Source organism: Artemia franciscana, chromosome 10 (assembly GCF_032884065.1).
Source record: "Artemia franciscana chromosome 10, ASM3288406v1, whole genome shotgun sequence".
Taxonomy (NCBI): domain Eukaryota; kingdom Metazoa; phylum Arthropoda; class Branchiopoda; order Anostraca; family Artemiidae; genus Artemia; species Artemia franciscana.
This window is the reverse complement of record NC_088872.1, coordinates 36,332,099-36,357,306: the sequence shown is the minus strand read 5'-3', so window position 1 is coordinate 36,357,306 and position 25,208 is coordinate 36,332,099. Positions and strand designations below refer to the sequence as shown.

Sequence of the window (25,208 nt, the reverse complement as noted above, 5' to 3'; positions counted from 1 at the left end):
ATTTTCAATTAATACTCTAAGGGATGTGAGCGTGGGAGGTTACGTTAAATTTATTGTTGTTGAACGGCGATTAAAAGTGGAGATTGGAAAACAAATGTGATTTTTCTTTAATGGAACCTCTTTTGAACTTAACCTTAGATAAGTATGCTTTAAATCAATAGTTCAATGAAACAATTTTGTCTAAGAAAGCTAAAAGTGTCTTTTAGAAACAATCTCATATACACACCCTCCCAATTCCAATTACTTATGCTCAGGATCTCAGACCTTTAGTTGGAAACATGGATGGTTCTTGTTCTGAATGTTTTCGGAATTTTCGATTGGTGACCTAACACTTAGTTAGGTCACTGAAAATTTTTAATTGAAAGCCACCAACCTCAGATAACGCTCACTGATTTTAACATTATTTTCGGCTTTCTCTGTCATATTTGCATCTCATGTCTCGATGACTCTTGCAAAGTTTGATACGGTTACTCACCGAAGGACAGTTATTTATGCTCAACTGGCTAAGAAAATTTGCTGATGTGTATTTGCATATTAAACCAGCAATTGAAAATGGTCATGTTTTTATTAAGCTTTCTGTGCGTCGGCAGTGTGATATCATACCAGAACAGTGTTTGAGGTAAAAAAAAGTGGTGATATTATTTTGAAATTTATATATTAACCATGGATATTGTTTGGCGTAAGATTTGACCGAGATTGCAGTGGAAACTGAAAAACTGACATCTCGAAAAGGGGATGGTACGGTACTAATTGGTATCTTAGATAAATTGTCAGTATATAACTGTAAATCCGTTTTTTCTTTGTAAAGAATTACTGCAAAAGTCTATTCTGATTTCTAAGCAATATGGAGTTCTCAAATATAAACTAGTTATCACTGTTTACACTTCTTTCGGATTTTGATGTTTTCCCGGAAGAAGATTCATTTCTCCAAAATTTCCCCTAAAAATTAACGGTTTTATTTCTTGTTAACATTCGTGTACATAAGAACGCTAAATTTTGGAGAGATTACGGAAACTCAATTTTCTTTCGGGAAAGTTTGCAGAAACTCAGGAAAATTCGGCGATAGTGAAAGCAATGCGTATTGTCCCTTTTTTTGAACCATCTAAAGCAGAAATTCACTAGATTGAAAATAGTGTTCAATGCATATAACTATAGTTTTTGGCAATATGAATTCGACTCAACCGGTGGTGCCTTTTTTATAACAAAAAAACAAATAAACACGCATCCGTGATTTGTCTTCTGGCAAAATATGCGAATTTCCACATTTTTGTAGATAGGAACTTGAAACTTCTACAATAAGGTTCTCTGATACGCTGAATCTGATGGTGTGATTTTCGTTAAGATTGTATGACTTTTAGGGGGTGTTTCCCCCTATTTTCTAAAATAACGCAAATTTTCTCAGGCTCGTAACTTTTAATAGGTAAGACTAATCTCGATGAAAATTATATATTTAAAATCAGCATTAAAATGCGATTTTTTGATGTAGCTATTGAAAATTCCATTTTTTAGAGTTTCGGTTACTATTGAGCCGGGCCGCTCCTTACTACAGTTCGTTACCACGAACTGTTTGACATAGCAAAATCCCCATTAAGAAAAAGCTTATTCTTTGTGAAACAGTCAATAACCTAATGAGTTCACATACCTGATCTGTCGCTTTCTTGTAGTCTGGTCTAACATCAGATTTAAGGACGCTCGTCCAAAACAGCAATTTTTATAACATAGGATAGGTTTTATAACATAGATATTCCGATCTTAATTATTACAAATTACCAAAGCAAAGTTCTTGCTCCTGTTTTTCATCGAGTTGAGAAGTCCTTAATGTTAACGCCATACACTCTCTTTTTATCCTTTCCTTTCTAATGATTCTTTGAAGTAACTTCTAAGAGATACGAAAGATTTAGAGACCTCAAAGATCTTTTATGAAGCTCTGCAACGAAACGAAAGAAGCAAGTTCAATACCAGCTTACAATGGAAAACTTGTTGTTTTGTCCCTTATGAAATTTTGAAACACTTGGTTTTTTTTCGATGTATCTCACAGTTTGTTTTAGATTAATTCATTTTTTAACTTTCCTTACGTTCAAAACAGTTTTCTTTCTCATTCTCAAAAACCTCAAAACCTTTCATTTTGTTTTTCTTCTGTAAAATTTTGTTTTTTAACCCCAAAGAAGCACCAAGAAAACAAAAACTTTTTGGTTCTCAAAAAATTATATAAAATCGGTAGTGTGTATCAATGTGCAAGTATAAATTTGACTAAAAACAACAAACTTGGCTTGCGGTTATTTTACTATTCCGGAAATTATCGTAACCACCAAATGAACAATTGCCAAACAGGCCTAACTATTTACTGTTTACCTGTTGACCCAAAAGTTTGACGTCGGCTATTTAATATGCATTGGCGAAATAGTCATAAGCTTATCTATTTTACAGAAGAACCAGATTTCCTCATAAAAAATAAAGAAATTATGTTGTTGAAAAAAAACTTACAGATACAAATATAGGTGCAAAATCGAATGGCTATGCTTTTATTTATAGAATCAGAGCAAAATGATACGAACGGAAGGATTTATTGATGCACTGGGAGCTTTTCCACTTTCTAGAATCGTGCACACTTTTTGAAGTGTGCCGCCGGGGAAGAAGTGTGCAATCTGTTATGTGAGCTGCATAGCTTAGATACCAATACAGCTATGAAAACTCGATTTATTTTTGGGACATGGTGCGCGGTAGCGATGCTAGCGGCTGGAGACAGGAAACTGGCAGTCTGAATCTGAAAGTCGGAGCAATTCACAGCTTAGATACTAATATTGGGTTCCCTCCTATGGTTTGTTGTACGATCTAAGCGTCCGAGCGCCAGGCGCCAAGTTCAGAGCTCTGTATTAAAAGCTTTTCATGGGCAAGATAGGAGTTTTCACAACTTTATTGTATATCTAAGCTGAAGTGAGCAGGCACTGTATGACAGAAGTGTATAACACAGACGGAGATGTACACTACGTGGCGGAGAGTAGTTTTTGGGCGAAAATTCATTTCTTTGATTTCCCTTTGTTTTATGCCAGTTATGCCCCCTTCTTCAATTTGTAACGGGCTTCCCTGACACGTAGATTGAGGTGGGTAAAACAGACCAAGTTATTGGATTCCATAGTTCAAGGAGGCCAGACAAAATATGGCAGACAAGTGATTCCGCTGTACAATAAATATGAAAGAAAAACCAATAATCACACCGGGAAGTAGCTACAAAGACAGATTATTTTCAGTTTCTAACATCCTGGAAATTTATTGACACTATGTAGCTAAAAATTCAACTTCATTTATTAGTAACCTAGGTTGGCTCCCAGCCATTTTATATCAATAGATTTCTGAAAAAATGTATTCTAATGACGATGATGGGATGTAATTTAATTGCTATTTGAGGTCTGGAAACTTTATTTGCCTGGGGTTCGATTCGATGTCGACAGCCTATGTCTTTTTGTGAAACCTTGACCAAGGGCTCTATTAAGATTTCAACATCGATCCGGTTACGGCTTTTTCTTTTTTAGTTTGTAAATAGTTTTCTTTTAACTATATTAATGATCATTTTCGCCTTGAAAATAGTGAAGATAATTATGTGTTTTTTTTTCAATTTGTGGTTAATTACTTTCATTCTACGCTTTATTCTCACCGATATTTCTCACGAAAGATATGATACTGTGCTGTGTCTGTTTTATTTTTTATACACTAAAATTCAAGTAATTAGCTCAGTCAGGTTTTTCTCTGTATCATAAAGCGCTTTGTTTCTATGCGCTTCGTGTCTGTCTGCTATGCATTCTTAAACAATTGGGCTAAAATTTGGCTTATGTTACCTTATCTGACAGGAAACGGTGAAGACGGGCAGATGAAGGGGGGTTGGTTAAGTTATTACCTCCAACATCTCCCCCACCATTCATTTAGTTATGCATCTATTGCTTGTATATATTTCATCTATATCAATGTTAAAGCTTTGGTCTGGGCTTATATTAGAGAATTAAGTATTTTGTATTTCAAAAAAGTGTGTTTTGACGTTTATGCAATTACTGTAGCAAACTTTTGAAGTGAAATGTGAAGTGTGTAGAATTTATATACCCCACTGCCCTAAGTGTGATTACCGTTATATTACATACCTTCTATGGCATAGCAATCTGAAAAGTTTCTCCGAAACCGCAACTCGTTATACCATTGCCCAAACAAATTCTCCTTTATTTATTTAGATTTAAGTCTTCCTATGACAGCTACAATATAGTTAGAAAACATTATGCTAATTGTTTCGACCCTTTCTCAAGAGCTCAGAGCGAGAGATAATGTGTGTATTTTATCGAAAGTGCCTCGTTCTTCTGAAGACGACTGGATAAATGCTACTTCTGATGGCTGTCATGGCTCGAGTGACTGAGGTCACATAGCGAGGAAATATTACTGGTTCCGGTAGGATGCTTGCAGTTGAACTATTGTTGATTATGTCTGTATCTATCTCGTATTAGTGGAAAGGAGGCATAAACATTGATTCCACACACATAAATTCACATCTTCTAGCTTTGATGAGCGGTAAAACGAACCACTGAAGCTGCATACTCTGTGCTATTGAAGGCCCTGACTGTTATCTTTCCTTGTGATTGACTTCTTCCTTCAGTTCAGTCCCATTTAAAGTTAATCATTTTTGATTTCTCATTTTAGTTGACCTAAAATAAGAATTGACCTAAAATGGAAAGGCAAGTTGTTTTTAGTTTGCTACTGCTGTAATTGGATCCTTAAACATCATATGCATTTCTAATAAATTTGTCCATAACTAATTCCATTCTAATTCCACTCTTCAGATTTCTAATTTAAACTTTTTCAGCTTAGATGTTATATTGTTTCTGGTTTGTGCTGCAAAATTTGGAGTCAAGTTGAAAAAATAAATGGTTGTAACAACCCAGTAAAAATGAACATCGGCCCGTAGTAATAAAATTTTTTATAAAAGTCAGGTTTTCCAGGAAAATTGCTTAAAATATCTTATGTTTTCAATAAAGTACAAAGGATTTTTTAACCTCTAAACCCTTGATCCCCAACGTGGGGTGCAGGCCCCTCCGGTTGGGCATGATAATATTTTGGTTGGCCATGGACAGGACGTGCACCCTTCGGCTGACTATACTCATGAGCCTTAATTCTGAAAAAAATCTTTTGTATGAATGACATCACATTTAAATACTTTTAAAGAGCAAAATAGGTACATGACAGTATTGCCATGAAATTATATATCGTGTAAAAGGTATCTTTCAGACAATATTTTTCATTAATATAAAATATGCCTAGAGGACAACCCCCCAAAAATACCAAGTTAATGGTCATTCAAGCTTCTTACATTTATGCATAAAATTTGGAATACAAATTTTACATACCACGAAAGGACATTATTTCATATCAGGATTTTAGAAATGACTTGGTGGGGCATGGCGAACCACAGCTCTTAGAGATTTCAATTGGTGGTAGGGACGATTGTCGAATGTAGTCTTTACTCCATCAAATATGTGAATGGTCGCAGAGAGGTGGTTAAGAACTCATTTGGAAGGTTAGGTTTACATCTACGCACACTTATATATAAATAAACACTGATACACCTCGTTAAGCTGCTCTTTTTAGCCATCTTGTGCCGCAAAACAGTGGCGCATTCGTCTCTAAACCTTGTTCCATGATTTCCCGCTGGATACACCAGCAACCCATTAAAAAGTTCCATTTTATTTTGAAGTTAAAGGGCTGGTCATCGTGAATGAAGGTAACTCTCCTTCTTTTATCAAATCAATGAGACATGTATATAGATGATTAAAAGGAACCAGAAATTTATGTGATAAAAATGATTTCTCTCAAATACAGTTAAAGAGCGATGCCAAAACTTAAAATGCACAGTGTTTACCCCTAATGTATATGAACTATAGCTCCCATATCTCACCCATTTGCAACGTGCAATTAGTAGCTTACGCTGTTTTGAAAATTTACTTCCGTTAAGGTGGATCTCCGAGGTTTGAAGCCAATGCTATTTTCCTATATCAGTGAAATGCGTATTAACAGCAGACACGAGCAGATTCTTTGATGAAAAAATTATTGTGGCTTCATTGAAAGCTTTAACATGAATAGGCCGAACAAATTCGCATTTTTATTCTTTAGAGCTTCATAAGAAATTAATTAGTGGGGACACCTCTAATTTTTAAAAGTAGTAATAAAATTACTTTTAGAAGATGTAGAGAATTGTAAAGTAGCCTCTCGATTTGCCACAAGATTTCAAAATTTTTGGCCGGGAATTTTTTTTTTTATTATCATCAGTTTCCTTTAAAATTTGCTATTTAAGATATCCTTCCTTTACTATTTAAAAGAGTTGTACTAATTATACAGCCTTGATTTTTGTGTCATTTTGTAGATCTTATACTGATTAATAATCCCAAAGATTCTTAAGTTTGTAGTTATAAGAGATGATTTTTAGCAATAATTCTTAGTATTCAAGATTTTCTCCTTTCTCATTGGCTTAAGCACTCCTTAAGGGGTTTGCCAGAATATCATTAAGAATGTTGACATCTCCTTATTATTACGACCAGATTTAAAAGGAAGTTGAAAACATGTATAATTGGCAACAACACCTTGAGGCAATATCATTTTTAACACCTCATACGAATGGGAATTTGTTAGGTTACACAGCTGTTACAAAGCAGATAAAATTATTGGCCTTTAAAAGTAAAGAAACACCGATTGTAGGCCTATAAAATGTATGAACATTATTTTTAAAAAGAACATTATTCTTAAAAACAAATCATTTTAAACATTATTGGCCTTTAAAAGTAAAGAAACACCGATTGTAGACCTATAAAATGTATGAACGTTATTTTTAAAAAGAACTTTATTCTTAAAAAGAACATTATTCTTAAAAACACATCATTTTAAACATTATTGGCCTTGAAAAGTAAAGAAACACCGATTGTACGCCTATAAAGTGTATGTACTTTATTTTTAAAAAGAACAATATTCTTAAAGACACATTATTTTAAACATTATTGGCCTTTAAAAGTAAAGAAACACTGATTGTAGGCCTTTAAAATGTATGAACATTATTTTTAAAAAGAAAGTTTTTCTTAAAAAGAACATTATTCTTAAAAACACATTATTTTAAACATTATCGGCCTTTAAAGGTAAAGAAATAGCGATTTTAGGCCTATAAAATGTATGAATATTATTTTAAAAAAAGAACGTTATTCTTTAAAACACATTATTTTAAACATTATTGGCTCTTAAAAGTAAAGAAACGCCTATAAAATATACGAACATTATTTTTTTTTATCTAAAGTTGTAGGATATTCGTCCATTTTAGTTCCACGGGATCTCATTTTATTCCCAATAGTGCCGTATCTTAGAATATTTTGGTTTTTCCCCAACATCTCATATAGTTGACGATTTATAGGCTCGTTCATAAATGACTGATTACCCCGGTTTGGAACCGCAGTAATCATATACTTTGCTTTACGGAGTTAAAGTCATATGTTCCTGAAGGTACATAATAAACATAGGGCAATCTTGCCCTGGGGTCATAAATACAGGTAAGGGAGGAAGGAAACCTCTTAGGGGTATTTAATAAATTTTTGAATCTACTTATATTTATATACTATTCGTCAAAAACAAGAGCTAAGAGCTCATATGGCACTTGTGACGAGCTCAAGAGGAGCCAAGAGCCAAGAGCTCATGTGATATGAGCTCTAGTAAAATTCTAAGAATCAATAGCTTGCTTTAAGAGAAAAATCAAAGGCTTAATGCCGGTCGGGATTTAAAACAAGAGCTCTGAGACACGAGGTCCTTCTAAATATCAAAATTCATTAAGATCCGATCGCCCATTTGTAAGTTAAAAATACCTCAATTTTTCTAATTTTTCCTCTCCCTTCAGCCCCCAAGATGGTCAAATCGGGAAAACAACTGTAAAGAGTCAATTAGTGCAGCTCCCTGACATGCCTACCAATTTTCATCGTCCTAGCACGTCCGGAAGCGCCAAAATCACCAAAGCACTGAACCACACCACCTAAGTCCCCCAAGGAAAGTGGATCCAGTCCGGTTACGTCAATTACGTATCTACGGCGTTTATAAGCGTTTTCCAAGTTTTCTGGTTTCCCCCTCCAACTCCCCCCCCCCCCAATGTCAATAGATCTGGTCGGTATTTAAAAGAAGAGCTTTGAAACATGAGTTTTTTTTAATTATCAGATTTTATTAAGATCCGGTCACCCATTCTTAAGTTAAAAACACTTCAATTTTTCTAATTTTTCCAAATTAACAACTTCCAGCTCCCCCAAAGAGAACGGATCCATACCAATAATGTAAATCTCGTATCTAAAGCTTGTGCTTATTCTTCCCATCAAGTTTCTTCCCGATCTCTCCACTCTAAGCGTTTTCCAAGATTTCCGGTTTCCAAGGTTTCTGTTTTTCCCTCCAACCCTCTGTATCCTTGGATCCAATTCGAATTGAAAATGGATTATCTGAGACATAAGATTCTTCTATATAATAAGTTTCATTAAGATCCTATCACCCATTTGTAAGATACCTCGATTTTCACGTTTTCCAAGAATTCCGGTTTCCCCCTCCAGCTCCCTTCAATGTCATCGGATCTGGTCGGGATTTAAAATGAGAGTTTTAAAGCACAAGATCCTTCTAGATATCAAATTTCATTAAGATCTGAACACCCGTTCGGAAGTTACAAATACCTCATTTTTTATAATTTTACCGAATTACTCCCCCCCCCCACTCCACCAAAGAGAGCAGATCCGAGCCGGTTATGTCAGTCACCTATCTTGGACGTGTGCTTATTCGTTCCACCAAGTTTCATCCTGATCTCTCCACTTTAAGCGTTTCCAATATTTCCCCCCCCCTAATGACACTGGATCTGGTAGGGATTTAAAATGGGAGATCTGGGTTTCGAGGTCCTTCTAAATATGAAATTTCATTAAGGTACGATCGCTCTTTCATAAGTTAAAACACCTAATTTTGTGTATTTTTTTTAGAATTAACCCTCCCCCTCCCCCCAACTCCCCTAAAGAGAGCATATCCGTTCCGGCTATGTCAATCCCGTTTCTAGGACTTGTGCTTATTTTTACCATCAAGTTTCATCACGACCCCTATACTCTAAGCGTTTTCTGAGACATGCTATCCTTGGAAATATAAAATTTCAATAAGGTCCAATCTCTCCTTCGTAAGTTGAAAATACCTTATTTTTTTTATTTTTCAGAATTAACCCTCCTCCTCCCAACTCTCCCGAAGAGAGCAGATCTGTTCCAGCTGCGTCAATCTCATATCTAGGACTTACGATTGTTTTTACCACCAAGTTTCATTCCGATCCCCCCACTCTATGCGTTTCCCATAATTTTTGGTTCCCCCTTCCAGTTTCCCCCCAATATCACCGGATCCGTTCGGAATTTAAAATAAGAGCTATGAGATACGATATCCTTCCAAACATCAAATTTCATTGATATCTGATGACTCTTTCCTAAGTTAAAAATACCTCATTTTTTCTAATTTGTCGGAATTAACCCTTCCCCCCCAACTCCCCCAAAGAGAGTGGATCCGTCCAGTTACGTCAATCCACGTATCTACGATATTTGCTTATTCTACCCACCAAGTTTTATCCCGATATCTTCACTCTAATCATTTTCCAAGATTTTTGGTTTCCCCCTCCGCCTCTGGCCACTGTCACCAGATCTTGTCAGGGTTTGTAACAAGAGTGCTGAAGCACAAGATCCTTCTAAATATAAAGTTTCATTAAGATCTTATCACCCGTCCATAAATTACAAATACCTCATTTTTCTAATTTTTCCAAGTTACCCTCCCCCCAACTCTCCCAAAGAGTGCGGATCTGGTCCAGTTACGGCGGTTACGTATCTTGGATGTGTGCTTATTCTTCCCACCAAATTTCATCCTGACCTCTTCACTCTGAGCGTTTTCCAAGATTTCTGGTCCCGCCCCCACAACTCCCCCCAATGAAACTGGATTCAGTCAGATCTAAAATAAAAGATCTGAGTTGCAAGATCCTTCTAAATATGAGATTTCATTAAGATTCGATCACTCCTTCGTAACTTAAAAATACCTCATTTTTTCGAATTAACCGTCCCTCCACTCCCCCCTACAGACGGTCGAGTCGGATAAATGATTATATGTGTGATAATACATATGTCTTTTTTTCTGAATTAACCGTCTCGCCACTCCCCACAGATGATCGAATTGGGAAAACGACTATTTCTAATTTAATCTAGTCAGGTTCCTGATACGCCTGCCAAATTTCATCGTCCTAGCTTATCTGGAAGTGACTAAACTAGCAAAACAGGGAAAGACAGACAGACAGACTGACAGAATTTACGATCACTATATGTCACTTTGTAAATACAAAGTGCCACAAAAACTTACTAATACCACAGAAATTTACGAAACTTTTTCTAAGACCTTTTAAGCCTTGGAAGCAAGAGATAAATTAGGGTCTAACTCGGTGTCTTCAAGTATCGCCCTGATTTACGAACAATTAGCTACAACTGAAGCCCAGCTGGAGAAAATAAGAAGTCATCTGCTGGAAAATATAACCAATCAAACAGTTCGTGGTAACGAACTGTAGTAAGGAGCGACCCAGCTCAATAGTAACCGAAACTCTAAAAAATGGAATTTTGATACCAATAGTTACATCGAAAGAATCGCATTTTAATGCTGATTTTAAATATATAAGTTTCATCAAGACCAGTTATACCCATCGAAAGTTACGAGCCCGAGAAAATTTGCCTCATTTTAGAAAATAGGGGGAAACACCCCCTAAAAGTCATACAATCTTAACACCATCAGATTCAGCGTATCAAAGAACCATAGAGTAGAAGTTTCAAGCTCCTATCTACAAAAATGTGAAATTTCGCATTTTTTTGCCAGAAGACAGATCACGGATGCGTGTTTATTTGTTTTTTTTTTTTTTTTTTTTTTTTTCCTTTTTTTTCCAGGGGTGATCTTATCGACTGAGTGGTCCTAGAATGTCGCAAGAAGGCTAATTCTTATGGAAATTAAAAGTTCTATGGCCCTTTTTAAGTGACCAAAAAAATTGGAGGGCACCTACTCCCCCTCCCACACTCATTTTTTCCCAAAAGTCACCGGATCAAAATTCTGCGATAGCCATTCTATTCACCATCGTCGAAAAACCTAATAACTATGTATTTAGGGACGTCTCACTCCCCCGCAGTCCCCGTGGGAGGGGCTGCAAGTCACAAACTTTGACCTGTGTTTACATATAGCAATGGTTACTGGGAAGTGTACAGACGTTTTCAGGGGGATTTTTTTTGGTTTACGGGGGATTTGAGGGGGGAGGGTTACATGGGAGGATATTTCCATGGAGAAACCTCTCATGGGGGAAGTGAATTTCAATTAAGGTGGCGCAGGATTTTCGAGCATTATTTGAAAAAACAATGAAAAAATAAATATGAAAAGTTTGTTTCTACTCAAAGTAAGGAGCAACATTAAAACTTAAAACGAACAAAAATTATTATGCATATCAGGGGTTTACCTTCTCGTTATACCTCACTCTTTACGCTAAAGTGTTTTTAGTAATTTCAACTATTTATTCTACGGTCTTTGTGATTCAGTGGTCATTCTTAAGGAATTGGGACAAAATCTAAGCTTTAATGTAAAGAGCGAGGTATCGACCAGGGTTGAACCCCCTCATATACGCAATAAAAACATACGGATATAGAAGTTCGTTACGTAAGTTCATTCGTAAGTACGTATATTTTTTGCCAATGAAAACGTTTGTAAAAAATTAAAAGTTCTAGTTGCTTTTTTAAGTGATCAAAAACTTGGAGTGCAACTAGGCCTCCTCCCTCGCTCCTTTTTCTCAAAATATTCCGATTAATTGCAATTAATTCATATGCAAATTTCGCTTTAATTATTATGTGCGGAGAGCCAAGATCAAAACATGCATTAATTCAAAAACGTCCAGAAATTAAATAAAAAAAACAAGCTTTTTTAAATGAAAGTAAGGAGCAACATTAAAGCTTAAAACGAACAGAAATTACTCCGCATATGAAAGGGGCTTTTCCTCCTCAACGCCCCACTCTTTACGCTAAAGTTTCTTACTGTTTTAAAAATAAAGTTAATAGAAAGAGTCAAACTTTAGCGTAAAGAGCAGGGCGTTAGGAGGAAAAGCCCCTATCATATACGGAGTAATTTCTGTTCGTTTTAAGTTTTAATGTTGCTCCTTACTTTCATTTACTTTCAGTTACTGAAAAGTTCAATGATCCAAATTCACTGAAAAAAGAAGGTACTGAACTGATAATCAGCCAGGTTTATGATTCAACCACGCTCGAGTTTAATCCATAGTTTGCAAAAATTGAGCAGGCTCTACTAGGTAGTCTGAGATTTCAAACTGAAAATTTGTAGGAGAGAATTGGTCGAATAGACAAAAAAGCTTGATAATTATGATCAAGAGTCCATGCTTGATAGCCTTGTATTTCATGGGTTAAAGTAGTTACCTGGTGTAGATACTCATACGACGATATCTAATATTATAAATAGCAAAATGTCTGTGCTGGGCCCTTTACTTTATTTAGTTTACGTGAACATGATGCACGTTTATCTAAAGGATACATATATTACTAACATTATTTCTAACAAAATTTGCAAAATCTGCAGATAATTTAATAGCTAAAGCTCATATTACTCTCAAAAGATTAGAGATGTTTACAAGTTTAAGTTTGCTGTGTGTGAATGTAAAGAAAATTTTTTACTGACATTCTGTGGAGTGGGTGATTCTGTTGATGTATTCAGTAAAGTTCTATTTGGTGAAAAACCTATTTTACAAGCTATATCACTGCGGTACCTCGGCTTCCATATTGATTCTAATCTATCGTAGAAGCATCATAGCGACATTATCTCCACCAAAGTTGCACTTGGAGTTGGCATCCTCAAAAGATTGAAGCATATTGTGCCGGAACATACTCTTCGCACGATATATTTTGCAATAATCTACCCATATATCATACGGATGTTTAGTCTGGAGAAGCAATTTTTATGTTAATTACAAGCTAAATGGTTTTCTCATAGTTTTGATCGGACGATTTCGCTAAAAAAAAAGGGGATGGGAGAGGAGGCCTAGTTACCTCCCAATTTTTGGTTACTTAAAAATACAACTAGATTTGTTTTATTTTTTTACAAACGTTTTTGTTAGTAATATACATTCGTACCTTACGAATTAGCTTATGCAACGAACTTATATAATTGTATATTTTTATTGTGAGGGGGTTTGCCCCCTCGTCAATACCTCGTTCTTTACAATAAAGCTTGAATTTTGTCCCAAATCTTTCAGAATGACCCTTGAATAACAAAGGCCGTTGAATAACTAGTTAGAGTTATATAAAATACTTTAGCGTAAAGAGCAAGGTATTGTGGAAGAGATGAACCCCCTTATATCAGTAATATTTTATGTTCGTTTTAAGTTTTAATGTTGATCATTACTTCCAGTTGAAAAAAAAAATAATTTTCTCATTGTCTTTTTGTAAATGATGCTAGAAAATCCTACGACCCCTTCATGGAAATTCTCTTCCCTCATGAAAAATTCCGGCATGGAAAGATCCTCCCACTCAACTTGCCCCCCCCAACCCACCCTAAACCCAACACAAAAAAAGTCCCCCCGAAACGTCTGTACACTTCATAATTAACAACTATTATGTGTTAACAATGGTCAAAGTTTATAAGTTGCCGCCCCTCCCCCGGGAACTGTGGTGGATTTAGTCATCCCTAAAGACATAGTTATTAGGTTTTTGACTAAGTTAAACACAATGGCTATCTCAAAATTTTGATCCGGTGACCTTGGAGAAAAATGTGTGTTGGAGGGGGTCTCGGTGCCCTGCGATTTTTTGGTCACTTAAAAAGGACACTATAACTTTTAATTTACGTTAGAATGAACCATCTTGCGACATTCTAGGACAACTAGGTCGATACGATCACCCCTGAGGAAAAAAACAAAAAAAAAAAAAAAAAATACGCACCCGTTATCAAAAATACAAAATTCCACCATTTTTATGATAGGGGCTTGAAACTTCTACAGTAGGTTTCTCGGATATGCTGACTCTGATGGTGTGATTTTTTTAAGATTTTGTGACTTTTAGAGGGTATTTCCGCCTATTTTCTAAAATAAGGCACATTTTCTCAGGCTCGTAACTTTTGACCGGTAAGACTACACTTGATGAAACTTATATATTTAAAATTGGCATTAAAATGCAATTCTTTTGATGAAACTATTTGTATCAAAACTTTGTTTTTTAGAGTTTTGGTCACTATTGAGCCTAGTCGCTTCTTACTACAGTTTGTTACCACGAACTGTTTGAAATAGTAACTTGTAAATGAATAAAAGTAATACATTCTACTATAACGTTGAGATAGAACTTACTAATGTCTCAGGTTTTCCCGTCCCTTTTTTGTTTTTGTATTTTTTTTCTGCTCATCGTGAAAATTCAAATGCTAAACTGTTATCTGACTTGTAATCAACCAAATTCAAATGGTCAGCTGTTACCAATTAGACATGTGAAAAATCTAAATTCCCTTTAAATCCGGTCTTAATGTTCAGGGAAAGTCAACAGTCTTTAGATATTCTGATACAACCCTCAAGGAGCAATTAAGCCAATGAGAAAGGAGGAAATCTCGTAACGTATTTCAATGTTATTGGAAATAGAATTTGCTTTCAACCTAGGAGATTGACCTTAAAGAGAATCTCAACTACAGTTGCTTTGTCGATAAAGAAAGAAAACAAAATTCAGTCCCTCAACGAAACTCACTATTAACTGCAGAATGAGCCCTAATGAAAAAAAAGATGAAAAAAAGATAAAACATTATTAGAAATTTGACGCTTTTATATAAAGCTTATAAAAGTAGGATAGGCGAAAAAAGGGGGTCTTAAGATATATGGTCATACAGTAGGCTGCTAATTCTAAAAAAAGCCAAAGTTGTATTTCACGCCCTTTGGTACTTTGTTTTTGCACTGTCGCAATGCGGTTGTAAAAACTGGATAGGCCACAAGAGGGACTAAAATTCAAGTTAACGAACTGTCGATTGAGCCATTCCATGGCCATCCACTAGGCTGCTTGCCCTGGATAAAGCCATAATTGTTCACACTAATTGGCACTTTGCTTTGGTTTTGTCAAAAAGTAGATGGAAAAAAGAGGGAGTGAAAGGCAAATAATGTATTGATGAAATTAAACCCTAGTCACCACCCTGCCACCATCCAGTTTCTTTACTGCTATTTTCGTTTTCGACTGTGACGATTCCGATGGTTTTGGTTTCGACGTGACGCCTTTTTTGAGAGGTTTTAAGATCCCTTTCGAATTACACTATAGATTACTATGATTATAGATGACTATAGATTACTATGGAGCTAGGGCCGTATATGAGTCACCATTTCTCAATAATTATCAATTCGGAATTTTTTTTTTTTCACAAGGCGATTTCTTCAAAGACATATTCGGAAAGCTTTTTATTAGGTTGCGGCAGCTATTGCTCCACCCATGGACTGTATCTGGATTCAAATCATCTACGCTTTTTGGCGACCCGTGGGAAATGTTACATTCTTACTAAAGAAGAAAAGAGACTGCTTCATTGTCAATTTTAATTACCTCCTGTGTAATGCTATATGAATAGGTCGTTAGACAAGCATTTAATTGACTTTGTAGACAGGTTGATGAATTGATATGAATTAAATACCTTCAGATACATATTCAGCATTTGTTTCAATAAACTTATCGATTGAACTTGTCGATTGAATTGTTTGCTGTGATTTCTGCTTGTGAGTTCCATTAATTGGATTGACCATCCTTTGCACATGTGAGGTTTTATTTGTAAGTGGATTTGTTCTTTTGATTCTTTTTTCTGTAGCGTATTTTTACAATTTTTGTTTGCTAGGTGGCCTTCTTTGTAATTAAATTTTGGAGCGTTTGAAATAGCAAAAACTTTGTATTTACTCAAAGAAAGAATTTTCTTATTTTTCACGACATTGCTAAGTCTATAAATATGTTGATAATTTTATTTCATTCATTTTTTTATCCCTTAATTTCATTTGGTATTTGTTCTTGTTATACCAAATAGTCTATAGGCCTACTCTATTAATCTATAGTATAGGCCTACATTTAGCAAATGGTTGGAGAGATAGAGTTGGCATTCACGTCTGAGATCAGTCCAAGGAACACCCTCCCCCTAGACAAATTTATACATAGCGTCGCAAAATAGACTTCTTTCTAATATGGACTTTCCCCACACAATACCGGGAAAAATCTCCTGGAACTACCCTTTCTCTAGAACTTTCAATTTAGTTCAGAATTTTCACATAGTATGATTTATGTCTATTGATTCGATGCAATCACCTTAAAAACCGCAGCTGTGACCACCGTTATAAGAAAGAAACACAAAATTTCGCGTTTTTTTGCAGATAGAGACTTGAAACTTCATCTTGAGTGTTCTGTGATATAAGTACTGAATTAGATAAATTTTTTTTTTCAATTTAGTTCCCCTTTTTATGGATGTTCTCCCTTTTTTTTCTAAAATTTTGCCAATATTTACTGCTAATGACTCTTGATGGGTAACTTTAAGCTTAGTGTATTTTACATATTTAGAACCATCACGATAAGTAGATTTCTATTAAGTATATATTTTTCTCGATTTTTTTTTTAATGTTTCGGCTACAGTTGGGACCGGTAAAAGAACCTTATATACAATCTTGTTGTTTTTTTTTTACCTTAAATTGCTGCAAGCCCCACTTTACTGTGGCACCATTAGCTGGAAGATCCGGGGGTGGGTGGGGATGTCAGGGATCCCCAATACTTATTCCTGGCGCCCTATTTCCCTGTTTTTTATTCACACGTTTTTTTAGAATAAATTTGTCAGTTTGGTAAATTATAGACACCCTTGTCACACTGGCCTCCCAAAGATTTTGTTCATTGACACCCTTGTCACATTGGGCCTCTCCCAATATTTTGCTCTAGATGCACCCTTGGCGTCATCCCTTTTCTTTTAACTGAAAAGAACTTCAGAATTTACTATTCCGTTGGAGTGTTGCTCTTCCGATATTTTACGATATTTTTCGATAGGTCATTCTTGGGTAAAACACAAACTTCTGCTTTTTAGATATGAGACTTGAAACTTCTGTTGCAAGATTATCAGATGTGCTGAATTTGTAGTGTAATTTTTGTCACAATTGCTCACCTTTTTGTGGGTGTTCCCCCTTTTTTATATTATGCTGAGCATAATATAAAAAAAAAATTTGGAATCAACATGAAACGCCAATCGTTTAGCTTTGTCAGTTGCTATCAAAATTCTCTTTTTTCCAGAATATTGGTTATTATTTTAACGTTCGTTTCTACGAACTGTTTGATCTAGAATTACGTATGAAGCCGCCCTAAGTGATTAAAAGTTAATCATTAAATATCATTAGGATCAATTTACCAAGTTAAACTTTCAACTTCGGCTATTTATTTAGTTTTTGAGATAACACAATTTATATCCGCGTTCGGAGGGTCTGAATGGTAGTAACACCACACTTGGTTTGTTTGAAATTTTTCGGTATGCTTAAATCTGTGACAGTTAATTTTGTTTTACTTTTTTGTTTAGTGTTTTCTTCCTTATACATCCTTTAATTTCAAATGTTCAGAAAAAGTCATAGGCTAAACAGAGCTTTCAATTTAAACAATCTATTTAGTATTAAATAAAAAAAAACAAGTTTTTGTAACGGAAAGTAAGGAGCGACATTAAAACTTAAAACGAACAGAAATTACTCCGTATATGAAAGGGGCTTTTCCTCCTCAACCCCTCGCTCTTTACGCTAAAGTTTGACCCTTTCTCTTAACTCTACTTTTTAAAACAGTAAGAAACTTTAGCGTAAAGAGCGGGGCGTTGAGGAGGAAAAGCCCCTTTCATATACGGAGTAATTTCTGTTTGTTTTAAGTTTTAATGTCGCTCCTTACTTTCCATTACAAAAACTTGTTTTTTTATTTAATTTCTGGACGTTTTTGAATTAATGCATGCTTTGATCTTGGCTCTCCGCCCATAAATAAAAAAAAAATGCATATTAATTAATTGCAATTAATCGGAAGATTTTGAGAAAAAAGAAGCGAAGGAGGAGGCCTAGTTGCCCTCCAAGTTTTTGATTACTTAAAAAAGCAACTAGAACTTTTAATTTTTTACAAACGTTTTCATTGGTAAAAAATATACGTAACTTACGAATTAACTTTCGTAACGAATTTCTATATTCTTATGTTTTTATTGCGTATATGAGGGGGGTTCAACCCTCGTCGATACCTCGCTCTTTGCACTAAAGCTTAGATTGTGTCCCAATTCCTTAAGAATGACCTCTGAATCACAAAGGCCGTAGAATAAATAGTTGAAATTACTAAAAATACTTTAGCGTAAAGAGTGAGGTATAACGAGGAGGTACACCCCTCATATGCGTAATAATTTTTGTTCGTTTTAAGTTTTAATGCTGCTCCTTACTTTCAGTAGAAAAAACTTTTCATATTTATTTTTTCATTGTTTTTTTCAAATAAAGCTAGAAAATCCTGCGCCCCCTTCATTGAAATTCTCTTCCCCCATGAGAAGTCTCTCGATGGAAATATCCTGCCACGTAAACCCCCCCCCCCCCTTCCCCTCAACTCTCCCCCTAAACAAAAAAAAAATCCCCCTGAAAACGTCTGTGCACTTCCCAGTAACCATTACTATATGTAAACACAGGTCAAAGATTTCAACTTGTAGCCCCTCCCACGGGGGCTGCGGGGAGTAAGTCGTCCCAAAAGACATAGTTAATAGGTTTTTATGGCACTTGGTATTAACCAAGTGACATATAGCAGTCGCCAATTCTGTCGGTCTGTCTGTCGGTCTGTCGGTCTGTCTGTCGGTCTGTCGGTCCCGGTTTTGCTACTTTAGGCACTTCCAGGTAAGCTAGGACGATGAAATTTGGCAAGCGTATCAGGGACCGGACCAGATTAAATTAGAAATAGTCGTTTTCCCGATTTGACCATCTGGGGGGGAGTGGGGGCCCGGTTAATTCGCAAAAAATAGAAAAAATGAAGTATTTTTAACTTATCAGCGGGTATTTGGATCTTAATGAAATTTGATGTTTGGAATGATATTGTGTCTTAGAGCTCTTATTTTTAATCCCGACCGGATCTGATGACATTGGGGGGAGTTGGAGGGGGAAAACCTAAAGTCCCGGTTTTGCTACTTTAGGCACTTCCAGGTAAGCTAGGACGATGAAATTTGGCAAGCGTATCAGGGACCGGACCAGATTAAATTAGAAATAGTCGTTTTCCCGATTTGACCATCTGGGGGGGGGGGGGGGGGAGAAGGGGCCGGTTAATTCGGAAAAATAGAAAAAATGAAGTATTTTTAACTTATGAGCGGGTGATTGGATCTTAATGAAATTTGATGTTTGGAATGATATTGTGTCTCAGAGCTCTTATTTTAAATCCCGACTGGGTCTGATGACATTGGGGGGAGTTGGAGGGGGGAAACCTAAAATCTTGGAAAACACTTAGAGTAGAGGGATCGGGATGAAACTTGATGGGAAAAATAAGCGCAAGTCCCAGATACATGATTGACATAATCGGAACTTATTTGCTCTCTTTGGGGTAGTTGGGAGGGGGGGAGTAAGTCTTAAAAATTAGAAAAATGAGGTATTTTCAACTTACGAACGGGTGATCGGATCTCAATGAAATTTGATCTTTAGAAGGATATCGTGTCTTAGAGCTCTTATTTTAAATCCCGACCGGATCTGGTGATGGGGGCGGGGAGTTGGGAGGGGGAAACCTAAAACTTGGAAAACACTTAGAGTGGAGGGATCGGGATGAAACATGGTGGGAAAAATAAACACAAGTCCTAGATAGATGATTGACATAAACGGAACGGATCCGCTCTCTTTTGGGTAGTTGGGGGGGGGGGGGGTTAATTCTGAAAAATTAGAAAAAATGAGGTATTTTTAACTTACGAATGGGTGATTGGATCTCCATGAAATTTGATTTTTAGAAGGATATCGTGGCTCAAAGCTCTTATTTTAAATCCTGACCGGATCTGGTGACATTGGGGGAAGTTTGGGGTGGGGAGACCTAAAATGATGGGAAACCCTTAGATTGGAAGGATTGGGATGAAACTTGGTTGGAAAAATAAGCAAAAGTCTTGCATACGTAATTTACATAATTGGAACGGATCTGCTCAATTGCGGGGGGGGGGGGGTAATTCTGAAAAATAAGAAAAATAACGTATTTTTAACTTACGAAGGAGTGATCGGATCTTCATGAAACTTCATATTTAGAAGGACCTCGTAACTCTGATATCTTATTTTAAATCTCAACCGGATCAAACGTAATTGGGGGGGGCAGTTGGGGGGACCGGAAATCTTAGAAAATACTTAAAGCGGTGAGATCAGGATGAAACTGGATGGGAAGAATAGAAACCTGTCTAAGATACGTGACTGACATAACTGGACCGGATCTGCTCTCTTTGGTGGAATTGGGAGGGGGGAGGTAATTTTGAAAATTGAGGTATTTGTAACTTACGAAAGGGTGACCAGATCTTAATGAAATTTGATATTTAGAAGGATCTTGTGCTATAAAGTTTAACTTTAGGTTCTGACCTTCTCACAAGTGCCAAATGAGCTCTTGGCTCTTGGCTCTTCCGACCTCGTCCAAATGAGCTCTTGGCTCTTCCGACCTCGTACCATATGAGCTCTCGGCTCTTCCGACCTCGTCACAAGTGCCATATGAGCTCTTAGCTCTTGTTCAACTATGGTGAATAAAATGATTATGTCAGAATTTTGATCTGGTGACTTTGGGGAAAAATGAGCGCGGGAGGGGGCCTAGGTGCCCTCCAATTTTTTGGTCACTTAAAATGGTCTCTAGAACTTTTAATTTCCGTTAGAATGAGTCTTCTCGCAAGATTCTAGGACCACTCAGTTGATACGATCACCCCTGGAAAAAAAAAAATAACAACAAAAAAAACAAACACGCATCTGTCTTCTGGCAAAAAATACGAAATTCCACATTTTTGTAGATAGGATGAAACTTCTACAATAAGGTTCTCTGATACGTTGAATCTGATGATGTGATTTTCGTTAAGATTGTATGACTTTTAGGGGGTGTTTTCCCCTATTTTCTAAAATGATTCAAATTTTCCATTTGATGGGTATAACTGATCTGGATGAAACCTGTATATTTAAAATCAGCGTTAAAATGCGATTCTTTTGATGTAACTATTGGTATCGAAATTCCATTTTTTAGAGTTTCGGTTGCTATTGAGCCGGGTCGGTCCTTACTACAGTTCGTTACCACGAACTGTATGAAAGCGCAAATAACACCCAACTTTTTTTAAGTGGGCCGGCGTTTGAGGGGCACCAACGCCATCCAAATGTTTGGTAAATTATGTCCGTTTGTCAGTTTTAAATTCGCTCTTTACTTTTCATCGAAAAACCTCAGTGTGTTTGATTAAATGAAAAAGACGATGACCCTGGTGTCATTATTTGTTTGATTTTAACTTTTACTTTTGTTGATGTCCCTATATCTTAGTGCTTCAGTAAAACGCTCGAAAAAACTTTTTTCGCTGCAAGTATGGTCTTAAGGACCGTCACATCGCAATCAGCATGCCAATACATAGCATCGTAATATATTACTTACGTGTATGCTGGATGCTAGAAACATAAGGTTTACCTTCTGCCCCCCATCGCTGGACAATATCATCATACCAATAACAAATTCTTTATTACGGTAACTACAGTGCAGTAGTGACGAGACTCCTTGTAATTCCGATTAAATCTTCAATAAAAAGAACCGAATTTCATTTGGCAGGGCTTTTAATGAGTCTGCATGTAGGTGCCAGCTCTTAAAAGATTTATTTTGATGGCAAGACTCACCTGGTTTAAGTTATCTTGCTTTTTGACTTGGTTTTTATTAAAGCCCTTACTAGTACTCCTCTGTGTTAAGATGAAGCCATGACCTCCCAATGGCTAAAAAAATCATTAAACATCTCTTGGAAAGAGAAAAATTGCCTAGCCTATTAATAGTAGAAGCTTCATTTTCATGAGTAGGACTAGTGAAAACTCAGAAGGGTAGTTGGGATAAAGATTCTCCAGAGTCATTGGTAGCGCGTCGGGCATTGAATCGACGCTCCAATTGCTGCTAAAAAAATATAGCCATTGGTAGCGCGTCGGGCGTCGAATCGACGCTCCAGTTACTGCTTAAAAAAAGGTAAATATTCTCTTCCTCGTTACTGGTCAATTAATGGTAGTAATAGGTGTGTTGATGGGGGAGCAAGGGCCACCTTCCTAAAGTCTATTAGTAATTAATCTACTATTACTACAAGTCCCATTTTTATCACTATCAACTCAGTTAACAATCTCCCTGTTGCAAATCTAAATAATTTCGCCATGGTATTTTTGGAAACTTGGAGAAAGGAAACTTTTAATGAAAATGAAGGAAAAGGGTTTTGACCCTTTCCTCTTACCCCTCCCCGTAGTTTGCATAAATACTCATTAAATACAAGTTGAACCCTTTTTTTAATTTGATCTTTTTGTAAGCCTTTAGAAGATAGTTCTTAATCACAAAATTTTAACCAGAAACATTTTTATGATTCCAAAATGGCCTAGATGAAAACACAAAACGTACATATTTCACGGGTGGTATTTGGTTTGTATATGAATCGGCTTATATGAATTTCTGAGTGCTACTGACAAATGAGAGGCAAATTAACATCCTCAGATCAGACGAACAACTAATTTGTCAATTAGTGTAAATTTAGATAATTAGAGTAGTTTAAATTTACTCCAAAATCAAATCACGCCTAGCCTTTATTTTAGAAATAGTGACCGTATCACTGCTTGTTCAAATCTCAGTAATGCATGGATTTGTAGATTGTATGATTAGGGGGCCAAAATTGGGGGATGGGGACTGTCAATCATAATGAAAAAACAACATATACTTAAAACAAACATAAACAACCAGGGTGCTAAAAAGAACCTTCAATAGACTAAGAGTATCATTTGGTATTAACAAAACGTTTGTACTGTTGTGTTTTTTTTTTTTTTTACTACAACCTAAAAAAAAAAAACTAATCAAATTTCCACGAATCGTTCTTTTTTATATTAGTGCATCCGTAGTCAGCTTAGTTTTATTAGTATAATATTTATTCAGCTCTCATTAATTTTTTCTTCATTTTAAATATGTTCCTGTTAAATATAATAAACATAAGTTGGATAAATTAAATCAAAAGTTTACCTGTAAAAAATGTTATGACCCAAAAACGTGGCGTTCATTTCGTTTGCTTAAATTTTCGCACAAAAGAACCAATCATGTTTTGTGTTCTTTTTAATAGCTTAACATTTGACAAGACAGTGTTATTTGGCATGCACTATTTGGCTTTGAATTGCAGGCACAGGTCTACGCTTAAGGAATATTTTGATTGTCTAACACACAATTTGAAGTCAGTAAACCGTTAGAATTAAAATCACAGTTTTAAAACAGAATTATAGGACAGTAATATCTCGTTCTCTCGACTAAAAATAGTCGATAAATTTTAATTTAAGCAATCTTATAGTTTTCTATTGAGGGCTTATTCTGCTTCAGCCTTTTAAAGGGTCTGAAGGGGCACCACCCTTGTTAGTAGTATTTTGCGTCTGTTTAAGGTTTGCTTCATTTATTATTTAAATTTATTGTAATCCTATGTTCCATTTCTTCATTCATAGTAATTTCTGCTCGACTTAGGTTTGTAATCTTATATAAGTAAATTTTTGCTCTTTTCAAAGTTACTCTATACTTTTCATAGGAGAACATTGCTCTTCTCAATTCAATAGATATACAGCAGGGAACGCTCAGGTTTATTTTCCTCTGGGATGGAAACCGATATTTTGTAATCTTTTGCAAACCGATTTTTGGATTCTTAACTATCTTTCCCTTATTCAAGTTGTATTATAACTATGCGTTCATCTATTATGTAAATTGCCTGTTCTTGTTTTTATAGACATGGGGCAATCCTTTCACCTCTTAAAGGAGTTCTTCAGTCGATTCCCATCTAAACAAAATCCCCCTTTGCATGAAATATTCATAACTAACATAATGTGCTCAATTTGAATCTGTTGATAATTGATTATTCAAACTTTTGCATCCCGTAAATCCAATATTTTGCACGTAACAAAGCCCCATTCCATGCAATTTGTTTTCCTCTGGAAAGAAGACCAACAGCGTTGACAACGCGTTTCGATTGTATCATTTCTGGTACGATTTAGAGGTCCTGGTGTATTAGAGTACATTTACACATTCATGGTGCAATGGCACATTTCGGTACATTCGGGCTGCATTTGCCGGGTCAATTTTACTTTTTACAGTTCCTGAAGTCATGAAGTTCGTGCTATATTTCGAAATTTCCATAATATGTTTCCTCAATAAACTTTACCATTGAAATTAATTGAAATCATAGTTACCTTTACTTGACACGTTCTTTTCAAAATCCGTTTTAAGATTTTCAATACTGAAGGCTAGAGTTCGGTCTTGACTGGCACGTGCGCAGGGGGGGGGGCTTCGGCCCCCCCCCCCCGAAATTTTGTGAAATGTTTAATTTTCCCATGGTTTCTTGGGATTTCTGGCAAAAGTAGGACATTTATTAAGAATCTAGATACATGTGTGAAGCCTTTTATTGGGATTTTACAGCATGCAATTACCTGGTCAAGTCACTGCCCAATTATTAACGCATTTTCTGTCTAACTTTTTACCCTCTTTGAAGTAATTAGCGATTGTACTGTTATTTATTTTTTTTTTGTAAAGAGACTCTGATTATTATCCTTGATATTAAAAGATAATAAGATATAAGAGAATTATCCTTGATATTAGGGCGTTCATCCCCCCTTTTCAGGATAAAGTAAAGCTTTTAATGGATCAATTTTTGAAACTACCATTTTTCATTAAAATCGACGATTTCGCAATAGAAGAACTACCCCCCACAGTACCCATATTGCACTATTAGCCCTAAAATTTCCCTTTCAGTGGGATATAATAGATTAATCACTGGTTCTATATCGCTATGAACATAATCTGAGCCTAAAACGTACTTTTGAGGCTTCAGTCTCCTTCCCCCATCCTCTACAATACAACAGATTAAAGTTAATCTATATTTTCCGATATACGTGCTTTTTGCATTTATTTAGTTACTAAATAAAAAAGTGCTAC

At 35.9% G+C, this 25,208-nt stretch overlaps 1 protein-coding gene across 6 annotated transcripts in view; it reads left to right on the top strand.

The window, feature by feature from the left end:
- LOC136032143 (ras-GEF domain-containing family member 1B-like) overlaps positions 1-25,208 on the top strand; it is a 316,559-nt gene that overhangs the window by 119,728 nt on the left and 171,623 nt on the right. Inside the window, exon 1 of one of the 6 annotated variants that reach the window (XM_065712315.1) lies at positions 15,834-15,854. The exons of the other annotated variants lie outside the window; for them this stretch is intronic. The gene's annotated coding sequence lies outside the window, so the exon portion shown is untranslated. Of the gene's footprint in view, positions 1-15,833; positions 15,855-25,208 lie in introns of those variants that run through there. 6 annotated transcript variants of the gene reach the window in all.